At 36.7% G+C, this 12,301-nt stretch overlaps 1 long non-coding RNA gene across 1 annotated transcript; it reads right to left on the bottom strand.

Moving 5' to 3' along the window:
* Nucleotides 1–401: 401 nt before the first annotated feature.
* Nucleotides 402–12,057, bottom strand: LOC132657262 (uncharacterized). Its single transcript, XR_009595143.1, has 2 exons — nt 9,700–12,057; nt 402–7,992 (listed from the first exon to the last, which is right to left on the bottom strand). It is a non-coding gene; the product is annotated as an uncharacterized LOC132657262 (long non-coding RNA).
* Nucleotides 12,058–12,301: the final 244 nt, after the last annotated feature.

The following is a 12,301-nucleotide window of genomic DNA, read 5'->3' as shown; positions in this document are numbered from 1 at the left end:
AAAACATAGCTGTAAGCTGCTAGACATCTTGGGAAGGCATTTAAGCAAGAAGCCTTGCTTTCAAACAGATGATCATTTTCATATCAGGTTCTTAATGATGAGGGTAGGTACTAAAATTTGTCTTCCATAAACTCCTAAAGCAGGCTAATAAAAAATACTGCTCTACGAAAACACACAAAAAAAGCAAGAGCAAGAAAGAACACCAAGTAAGTTGTAACGCTGTTTTTTAAAGAAAGGCAAAATGTATATGGAATACATTTCACAGATCAGGACCCATGTTTGGGGGCAAAAACCTGTGTGTGCTGCAACAAAAGTACTTTTGAGAACATATGTTTTCATCTAAAATATTTCTTTAAATCATTATTCCACTCTCTGGTTTGTGTATATGTGTGTGTGTGTGGTTTTTCTTTTGAATTATTAGTCATTTTGTAGTTTCACTGTTATTCAAACTTGCTGATTAATATAAAGCTAAAGTTAACTTTATAATTAACAGTCAGACTAAATTGGTTTCTAGTCAGCTTTTAACAGACTCTGTCAGGGCAGAGTATATTAATCAACAACAATAAGTGTTTTTGCTATATCGATTCCCAAATCCTATACACGCTTCCTAATTCTGGAATTGTTTCCCTGCTGGAAACAATTCTTACTTTTCAAAAATAGTTACAAGGAACTACAAGTCAGTGAGGTATCTTACAGCTAATATGATATAAAATTCTAGATGACATTGATTTTTGTGGGTTCTGGTGCTAATGGGCCAGAGAATAGAAGGAACTCAGTATTATTTAACTGCACTCTGAAAACACCCAATCTAAAATTATTGACAAGATAAAATATCACTGAATATAACACTGAAAACTCAGAGATTTGATTTCCACTGTGACATATCTTGTCTTGTTTGGACTTAAGATTTTCTTCCTATTTTCACTTTCATAAAAATTATATTGAGTATCCTAGAATACCACCAAAGGCTTATTTCCTTCTAGTTATGTCTTGTTGGAAACACTGCATGAAGTTCACGGCTAGGAGTGAGATTAAACAAATTGAGATGTGGGAAAATAATTTTACTTAATTTATACTTTTGTTCCCCCCAAATTAAAAGTTAACTGGTTAATTTCATAAGTTGATGAAAGAATTGCCCATTTCAGGTTTTATCAAGACCTGTGTTACCTCCATTAAATAGCTATTTCTCGAAAGGAAGGGCTCAGATTCTCATCTCATCCCCAACCACGTCCCCTTTTTCCCTGCCCCTGATGTCTTGCTGGGCTCAATAAAAATTTCTTAAATGAGTGAATCAATCAGAAGATTAACAAATGTCTTGCCCAAGAAGAGATGGAAACCAAGAAACATAGATAAAATAATTGAAACTTCCAAAGACTCAGTTAGATTGGGGGAGAAGTATTTAAAACTTTATAGTCTATATTTTCCTGAAATAAATGATACATGGAGGTTTTCACACTTTAGAAAACATTCTGGTATAAAATTATCTCACAAAATTTATTTTGAATAGAATCTCATAGGGTTTCATAAGTACATATGTTAGCTGAAAATGGTAGCGATTATAGCAAACTAGAAAATAAAAATAATTATCAGAATCATGGCTTGCCAATTCTGTTTGGTTTTTCTTAGAGATCTCGGTGTGACACTGTATCTAAACATGCCCAGAATGTTGCTTGAAAAGTGGTCAAATATCACCTGGTACTTACCTATACCAGATAAATATTTCAATTCCCTTCCTGCCCCAAATTAGCCTTTCAATTCACAGAAAGAATTTTCACCTAAGTGATGTGGATGGCCAAACCTCTGTTTTACCTATGTATACCATGGTGATAAAAATGCTTCATGTTCTCATAAAAGAATTTCCATATATTTGATTCCATCTGAAAGCTACTCTTCATTACCAATTCAAATAGAACTTTTACAGATAAAATTAGAAATCAACTTTTTGGTCAACAATATTTTTCTTATATATGCCAAATGTCTTAGTTTTCAAAGTGTCCTTAGAAGACCATAAAAGTATTATTACAATGCTTGCAAATCTGGTTCTTTTTTTTAATAAGTTAATGATGTGGGATGAGAGATATTTCATCTTTTATACAGTTATTTGACAGTGATGAATTTAATTCATTCTATCACATTGAATGATACATTTATATTCAGTATGTAGTTTAAAATTTCATAAATGATTAAAGTCCCTGTCGTTTTAATTATAATATGCAGAGAGCAGCCAGAACTTATTTGCAAAGAATAATGTACAAGTCAATAAATTTGGTGAGTACTCCTGACAACATATAAATAATGACTTTAGAAGTATAACTACCTGTATTTGAAAACTAAATAACGAAGGTCTGTGTTTGAGTTTTTATAAACTAGCTGGTCTAGCTTTCTACAAAAGCTCTTTAGGGTTTTAATGCGCAGTATTAAATTGAAAACACACTAGTGCAATGACATTACATTAGTAATGAACCAATTTCAACCTAGAATCCAGCTTGAAATAAATTAACCCTGGGCATGTCCCTACCCTGGACCTTGGTCACTAAGGATCTGGGGCCTCCAGACTTTCCTTAGAATCCTTAAAGCCAAGAATTGTCTCGAAAAGATCCAATCGTCTCATCCAACTGGACGGCCCAGCACTCAGGACCACATTGACTCCACTTCCCTGACTCATCCATTGTGTGTGTGTGGGTGGGTTGGTGTGTGCTCAGACTCTCAGCTGTGTCCGACTGTGCAACCCCATAAACTGTACCTTACCAGTCTCCTCTGTCCATAGAATTTTCCAGGTAAGAGCCATTTCCTACTCCAGGGGATCTTTCTGACCCAGGAGTCGAACCTGCATCTCTTGTGTCTCCTGCATTGGCAGGCGGGTTCTTTAGCACTAGCACCACCTGGAAAGTTATATACTGCCACTTAGAGTTGGAGTTATTTCCATAAAGAGAAGCACCTACTTCACTCCATTTATTCATTCACTTAGCCAATATTTACTTGCCAGACAGCCCTCTATCTTGGGACGTTACAATAATGAACATGAGAGATACAAAAGGTCTGGCAAGAACCAGATTAGCGTATATGGAGTAAGGAAGGAAAGAAGCATGATGATCAGAGTATTACAGGGGCTATGGAGTTATATAGCATTATAAGGTAGGACCCCGTCTCTCCTGGACCTTGTATTGCACTTATTTTTGTGCATTCCTCTTCTTCAGCACAAGAAATTAAAAGTATACTGACAAAGCAGACAGCCCTTGCTTCGAGCCTTCTTTAGGTTCAAGAATAATTGTGAGACAGTCTAATTATTTTATGCCACCTAGTGATTCCAATGGGTAGAACGCCATCCTCTCTTTGGGAGCTGTCTGAAGCCATTCTGTACCCAAGCTCTATTAGAGACTCAACCATTCATTTTACCCCCACAGGCTTAGCACAGGGAAAGCTGCTCTTGGCCAAAAGACCTAGTGGCTCAATGTTCTTGCTAAGATTATGAGCCTAGTATCATCTTATGAAAAGACCAAAAGTAAGGTTGAAACTCATTTGTGATATAATAGCATGTCATGACAAGCACAGTTATCACTCAAAGTCTATGCTAAGAACAGAAGACAGAAAAGAAGCTGAAATGCTAATGGCATATCACACTTGCTTAACTTCAAACATCTGCGGCTGAATTCTGATTGCACACCAGGCAACACTTTTCAAGGTCACGGCTGCTATGCATGGGAAGTTTTCTCTCTACTACCACTGCGGGTTTGTATTAATTAATTGTTTTATTGCAGCTGGCTCTTTGGCTATGTGTGTTTCTCAGAAGAAAAGAAAGAAGAGAGGATGAAAGGGGGTAAAGGAATAAGAAGAAAAAGAGAGAGAAAAGGGAAGAAGGAAGGAGGGAGGGAGGGAGAGAAGAAACCAACCACTCACAAATATGGACTCCAAACTTCTAACATGTGAATTTTATACACAGAGAGAAATTATTAACATGCTAGAGAAAAGAGGGACATATAAAGAGAGGGAAGTCTTGCTTGCGATGGTCCAACTAACAATGCCTATACCCGTTTGAATCCAGCTATTTTTCACCTCTTCTGTCCTACCATGCCTCATCCCAACACTTCCACTCCCAGCACCACCACTGAAATTCAGTGGTGTATTTCAGTCCCTTGTGCCTATCTTAGAACTGAAACGAAAAAATTAAACTCTTAGCCTCTGACCAAAATAGACGAGTGAGTCATCCTCCCTTAGCTGAGGATCTGGTAGAAACAATGACAGGCCTTTAACTAGAGTATTGCTGGGGGTGACAACCTAATGAACCGCCACCTAGAATCTCTCAGGGTTAATAAGCCACCTGTCTTGAAAGTAGCAGTCATATTGGTCTTTGAAGCCTACCCCAATACTTAAACTCTTGATGAAGTTCTTACTGTGCCAAAGGAACTTACTAACAAAGCCACTGAGTCAATTTAACCCAGAGAAACTGGACCCAGCAGACTAGGCTATCAGAGTTTTGTGTTGAGATAATTACTGCACTAAAGAGAGCATATGGGCTGTCAAAGCTGGCACATGGCCTGCACCAGCTGTTACCTGGGTGCTTTCGAAAACCTACTGAACAGCATTTTGGACACAGCACAGCTCTGTGTAAGTTTTCCAAGGCTTCTACTGGGAGTTCTTCATAATAAATTTATTTCCTGTATAAGGAGAATTGCACCCAGTAAGATAACTGGAACAAGCATGTTACATTTTTTCTGGCGGATAGAATATCACTGGATAAAAGGGGGAAACAAACCAGGGCACAAACAGGCATGAAACCGGAAAATCCAGGAAGAAGCAAAAATATTAACAAGAATAGGTCCTCCTGTCTTAAAAATGAAAAAAAAAAAAATGGTCCATTGAACACATTGAGATTTTCCTGAAAAAACAATTGATACCTAAGGTAATGCCTTTAAAACCTCTATCACAGGGTCTGGCACACAATAAAGGATAGCTGCTATTTATATTATTATTATACCATTAATCCTTACCTAGCAGATGTATTCAGGATTCCCAAGCTGCCATAAAGTAGACCATTCTTCTAGCATCGCTGCTAGAACTATTTTACCTTAGGAAAAGGTTTTTCCAAGAACAGCCATCAGGATGTCAGCCGATGAATGCCTCCCAAAGACCATAACTTTCATTTGCGTGTAGCACATTTTCTTCTAAAGGACTCCAAAACTTGACAATAGGCTTTGTGACTGACACTACTGAAAAATTCAGCCACCTCTGAAAGCACCACACAGCCTCAAACCACATGTGATGAAAAATCTGAAGCTAAATCCAAGGAAAACAAAGGGCTAAAATAAGGTTTTTCACAATAGATTTGTCATACAAAAAGACTAATTTTAATAAATATAACCTCCAGATAAGACATTAATCATTGAGCTTTAACTCCAATAACAATGTTATCACACTTGTGACTTACATTAAATGTTCTTTTTCAAAAATCTTTTTTTTTTTTTCCTTCAAGAATGTTAGGAAGACTAATTTGGGGAAACTACAGGCTCACATTACTGAAAAGTCACTGAAATACTGATTTAATGTTAATATCCAAGCAGACGGTAAGCCTAAATTTTTGCTTTTCAACCCAAACTTTGTCATCTCTTTGAAAACAGAAATAGAATGAACATGCCAGTCACAGCTTTCTTCCACCTGTTTGGGAAGGTAAGCCAGCTTCACTATAAGGAATGAATTTAAAGCCAAGTTTACTACAAAACAGGTCTTTTCTTTAGAATCAGTCTCTCGATTAAGTGAATTTACTTTGAGAAAATACAAGACAGTTAAAGACGAGTTACCCCACAGTCTCCCGTCCCATCTCTGGTATTCTATTTCCTGAGGGACAGCAGATTTGGGTTTTCAGACAAAGAAAGGCATGTTTCCATGGAATGGGTGAACATCCAACTTGGAAAAATACAGTCATCAGATTTAAATTTTTAAAATGTGTGCCTTCAGAATGCTTAGGACATTTAGAAAATCTACTGCCTGACATGACAGTAAGTGCATCACCGCATTCTATTTTGCAAGCTTTAGCAAAAAAAAAAAAAAAAATCCCCCAGAAGAATCTTAATTCTTATCTATGGAAAACATTAAACTGCTAAGCACTAACAACTGGAATTAGTCCTTAAATCTCTAATGAGAATAATAAAACATGAGTGCAGTTTGTGCTGTAACTTGATAAGGCCTGAATTTACTTGCTGTTAGGAAAAGTCACTGATCCAGCACTATGGCTTTTTACTCCCTAAGGTACAGGAAACTGTATCTGTCCTCTCAGAACCTCCTCTGCGGTAAGCACTTCTTATCTGTGCTATCAAAGGACTGAGATAGCGGGGTAGTATCTAGTAACAGCAGTTTTATGAGATGATCCATTACTGATTTCAGTCAATCTCCAGCAGGTAGTCCTCCTTAACCCATTCAGAGCAGACCTGACCCCACCACAGAGAACTTCAAACACTCCCCAGATACAGAAACTCGCTAGCGAGACACCAACAGCAAAACACTGCGTCCTCTAAACCAAGCATCTTTTAAAACACCTCACCGCTCTGAAAGACTGCAGAATGGAGGCTCCTGACCAAAATCGGAAACCCAGTTTTAGTTATCATGATCAATTCTGTGTTTGCTCTGTAGATATTCGTAGCAGGAGCTTAATGAGCCTATTAGCAATTTGCTAAGACCCAACAACTTGCTGTGAGGAACTTGAAGATGTAATAACTTCCTCTTTCTACACATAGGGGATTTTGTTAAAGACGCATTTGCTAGGAAACAAGCCCCCACTGTTGGTAGGCACAATTCAGCATAAATGTGAGGAATGTTTAAGAGCAAATTAAGCCCTGCATTTCAGGAATTAAGTTATTGAGGTTATCAGATGGGCATATGGTTTAGAGGTTCTAAACAAAAAAATGTTCTTGAATAGCTTAACAGCTGGATAAATAAGTGCTAAAGATAGATTTCAGTGTTACTTGTTTGGTCAAATATTTTTCCCTATACCTGTAGTTATAAAATAATAGATTTCAGTGTGTGAAGTGCCCTTAAATATTACCAATTTACCTCACTAGTTTTACAGAGAGAAAAAGGAGGCTCTGAGACATTCAATAACTTATCCAAGGTCACCACTAGATATTGACAGAATTGAAATCTCCTAACACTTGCTAATGCTTTTTCTTGTATACTTGCTGCTTTTAAACAGAAGTCTTTGTGAATATACATAACTCCACATACATATGAGATTTTAGCACTTTCTGGGGTTCACAACTAATTCAAGCTATGAACAAAAACAGTAGTCATGTATTAAATATTTAAGATTAGTTATGTTGACTTTTGGTTGATGTTTTATTTCCATATCAATTAGATTTGAATACATTCACCTTTTCACTCAGTATCAGGACTGTAAAGTGTCAATGTCAGATACATATAGAAAAATAAAATCCAGCAACAACTCGGCCCAGTTTTGAACAGCATCCCTACCCCCCTGCACCATATAATGTTGCCGTCAAAAAATGGGGTAAATATTCAAACTTCTCCAATTATTATTCAACTGTTATTCAGTTGTTCATTTTCAGACTCTGTGAACGCAAAGTTAGTGATGACACACTAGGTTGTCATTTCATTTTACAGCAATAGAAATTAATGAAACCTGTAAGCCACAATGCTTCTCACAATTGCCTTGTCAAACAGAAGCCTGCTTTTTGATTTTCTGAGACCAGCATTGAAACACATCTCATTAATGCAACTTTTCTAAAGTTTATTAAAGGTTCCACTAACTCATTGCATCTGGCCCACTACAGCACTAATACTGATATTTTTGTATTTTATTGTTTAGAAATGTACTGATACTAGATGCCAATGAACTGAAAAGAAAAATGCTCTTTACCAACTTTTTTGCTAGTTCCTTCTTCTCCACCTTCTCTTCCATCTCAGCTTCTGCTATTTGTGTCTCTTTCAGCTCCCAGACTCCTTCACCTGATGGTGTCCAATTGCTGAAGTGCAGACGACCACCTAGAAAACCACAATAATGGGTTTTCCCTCGAGAGAGCCACATGGGATTTTTGTTCCTTCCTTTCATGTCAAAACGGCATGCAGGATATTTTATGATTCATTTTTCTCTTTTTGATAAGATATGAAAGAAATATCAAAAGAAATTCAGAGATATTTCCATTTTCTCCGAATGAGATGGAAGTACAAGGAGCTTCTATTTAAGAAACATGCTTTTATTTTTCCCCTGGCATTCTGGGTCCACAAAAAAAGAAAATTATTTTTACTGCTATTTTTGTTTGATGTCTGAAAACAAGATACGGCATCTTCTGCATTTTTACCCTTTCAAATGTAATCAGCTATCTTGGTAGATCTGATTAACATGAGAACTAATAGCAGCAGACTAGCAACTGCAGTTTCAGTAAACACCACTAACTATCTGCTTACCAAATAAATAAAACTCAAAAATGCAGCAGGAAGCATACAAAGACTAAAAGCTTTTATGTGCCCCCAAATTAAAAGATATGATGCTCATGAACCATATAATACCCCACAATAACATTTTAATATCTTAGATATTTAGTTAATACGAAGCAAACATTTCCTCATGTAACATACGTAATTATCTAACTATTGTATGCAGAGACTGCAGGTTTGTAGAAACAGTCAAATAGCCTTTTTCCTTTGTGTTCCTTCACCCCATTTTCTAGCAAATCTTCAAACGTCAAGGTTGTTCCTAAGATTTAAGAGATGGGCATTTTTATATTTTGTGTGCCATAATCAAATCACTTTGTCACTTATCGCTTTGACATGCTTGGGTTTTTCAATGATTTTATGCATTGAGATTCCTGGATGTTTTAGCCATCTTATCAGACCTCGATGTTAAAGGAAACCAGGATCAATGGATTTAGTATCACATACACCATATTTATTCAGTGGCCTAAAGCTATCATTCTTCTCTCCTGTCTTATCTTTGCAAGACTTAATTCTCTCAAACAAGGAGTCCTGTACTAATATTTTTAAACCAAAGTCACATCCAACTGTATGATTTTTCCATCACTCTGGATGTGACTGTAAGCACATGCTGACGTGACCTTGTTAGGAAATGACCTATGGTCACATTTCAGAAAAGTTTGCTGTCAAACTACCTTTGGCCAATTTTACCAAAAAAAAAAAAAAAAAATTCAGTCAGGGGTTATGAGGACAATTTCAAGACATTTATATCAGACACCAATTCAATATTCCTCTGCATTTTACATTACAATCCCAGGAATTCAGAGGGCCTTTCAAAAGGCAACACTTGGAAATCTTTAAATAAATCTAAATAGAATACACATTTTGGTTGTCTTTCTCAGTTCAGTTATAATAGCACAGAGGAGAGGGCAGGCATTCCAGTGCAATGAGGATATCTGTACAGCAAATATAAATTTTAAATAGATTTGCTTTTGCTTCCTGTTTATACTACTTGTGGAAATTTGATTTGAATAAAAAATGTACTCCCCTCTTAGGTTTGAACCACTTCCCCCACCCTAAACAAGTATTATTCGTACATTCACACAGAAAGGAAGATAAGTAATAATACAGTGCAGGCGCCAAGTAAAATCTAGCCCAGTACAGACAGCGTAATAATGATGTCATTAAGACTCCTGGCTGAATGGGATTCAGACAGAACTGTTGTATAGCTGCAGACATAAATCTGAAAGAACTTTTTGGCTACATTCTCAGACTTACCTTGAGAGATATTTAGGAGCTCCAACAAAATGAGGTGAGAGAAATGCACTCAAAAGAAGGTGAGCAGCTGCAGACAGATGTAGGCCCTGTCGCTGTAGCCTTCTGAGATACAGGAGGAAACAGTTTGTTAAATGGATAAAGACAGAGGAAACGGTCTGAAGGAGAAGAAAACAGAAAACAAATAAAGCTTAATTCTAGCACAAATAAATGAGAGAAAGGCAATTGTGGGGCTGCTTGAAGCCTTTTTGCCTAGCTGAATGAAAGCAATCCCTAAGACTGAATGGGTAATGAGATCCTGGCTCCTGAGATTTTAGCTTTCTTAATCATGTTCATAATTAATTCAAGAACATTGATAATTTCATTACATTCTTTTTGTCTTATCAATAAATGATGTGCCTGCACTTTTGGTCCTGTGTACAGGGAGAAGAGAGATGCTTTGGGTAATACTGCAGTAGGAATAGTGGATATATATGATCCAAAAAGGTGAAGTGGTAATTATTATCCTTGACCAGCCTTCTATTATCAGAACACGATGACAAGCAGCCACAAATAATTAATAAGCTTTTTATGCAGAAATGCAAAGCCTTTGAAGAAAAATATGCTGCAAGTAGAATTCCTTACCGAAGATTATGTACATAGCACAACACGCCTCTCCCGAGAAACAGTTTGAAATGGTACTCGTTAAGAAAGCCTGCCTCACAAATACCAAAAGAAAATCAATAACTTGGTTTTAAAATATGATTTTTAGCAAACTTTTGTCTTAATGTTTTATTTAAAAAAAAAATCTGTGTCCTTCAGTCATCTTCCTGAAGTCCTTTCCAGGATCGACCTACAAAGATGTTAAACTGAACTACCCACTCAGAAAAACCTTTTTCAAACCAAGACAGAAAGACTCTGTCATTAACTGTCAGTCATCATCAAAGGGACCCTTTTTTCCTCTACGGTTTTCTATCCACCCCCATGTAAATTTTCACAAAGCCATCACTCATTAGTTTCACAGTCCATGTTCAAGGCTTGGGAGGGAATGTTTAATGCCACTTAATCGCACAAAATGGAAAGGCAGTTTTGTCTCCCAAACAGTTTTAGATAATTAACACCAAATTAAAAACTGGTCAGTTAGGGAGAGCTGCAAATAGGAGCATTCTCCAATTGTTAACAAGAATAACATCTCAGCTTTAAGTATATAGTGTGCTGCTGCAAAGAAAGCATGCCCAATGTGCACAAAAGTGATGTACTGGCTAACATTATTTTTAAGTAGACCAATACGGCTGGATAATATTGCAGCAATGGAAACCATTCCATAAAAATGTCTCTGAACTGATTGTGCTATTAAAGATAAAAACAATTCAAAGGATGCTAAAATATATGCATGTTGGCACTTCAATCTGATTGCTAAACAAAACAGTCTTTGAGAAGATACTGCAGAATCACTTAGTAAAGCAAGCTGTTGCCTGTGACATTGATATATGGGACAGAGATGATGTATATACTGGGTGGCTTTATCAGTAAATCACTGACTCTATTTACTTCCCCAAGGAAAAAGACCTGTCCCTGAAAGAGAACTCTTTGTTAGAACCACCGGTAGGGGATTAATATTGGCAAAACATTCAATTTGGATAGAGTCCTACAGAAGATTCATAAAACAATAATTTAATAAGTTAACGGACAAAGATTTAGCATGTTGGCAGCCTACAACTGCCTGGAGAACATTAACTTTATTAATTTCATCGAATTATTTCTCTGTGAACTCAATTATATAGGTTCTCGCCACCAGCAATCTATTTCTCAACTAAAGGCAACAAATTTGAGATATCCTAAGTCTCTAAATATGACTTCTCAATAACATGCAAATTTTCAGCACTGTATAGACCAATTGCTACATAAAAGGCTATGAGATGACAGTTAAATGGAAGCTTAGATGTCAATTTCCATATGTTCCACATATTTAAACACATTTCAGCTCTGCTTTTAAAGTTCCAGATAGGCATTCGATGTTGCAGACCAAACATGCCTATCAATATTCCAAGTTAATGCAGATTCAACTGCATTTCAAAAACAGAAGTTTGGATTGTAAGTACTTTCTGTGCAGCTTCAGAAAAGTAGTAAAATTAGAAAGACAGGTAAGTATATACACTGGCTCCTAGTTTGCAATAAAATGTTTCAAATCCTATAGCTTTTGCATGTATATTGCCATCCTAAAGAGAAACAACAAAACACCTTTCTTAATGTGTTTTTCAAATTCTCACCCTACTTCCAATCAATTACCAAGTTTTAATGCTTCAATTTCCCCAATGTTTTTGCAAACTGTCCATTTCTCTCTACTTCCAAAACCAGCACATCATTCAAGCCATCAGCCCCTGTTGCCTGAGTTTTGTCATTTTTCAGTATCTTGGCTGCCTCGAGGCTCACCTTCTTTTTCCTCTCATCCTATTGCCAATCATCTTTTCAAAACACAAATCTGATCATGCCATTCCTGAGCTTCAACCTTCAATGGTTTCCTAACTTCCCTCCTGCAAGATTGCTTACTACACCCTTTTGATCTAACTCCTCTTTATCATTCTTAGCCTCATCTTTTAAATTTAATTATTGTTTTTGGCAGCCC

The sequence above is a fragment of the Ovis aries genome, chromosome 10, assembly GCF_016772045.2.
Source record: "Ovis aries strain OAR_USU_Benz2616 breed Rambouillet chromosome 10, ARS-UI_Ramb_v3.0, whole genome shotgun sequence".
Classification (NCBI taxonomy): domain Eukaryota; kingdom Metazoa; phylum Chordata; class Mammalia; order Artiodactyla; family Bovidae; genus Ovis; species Ovis aries.
This window is presented reverse-complemented; position numbering and strand designations above follow the sequence as displayed.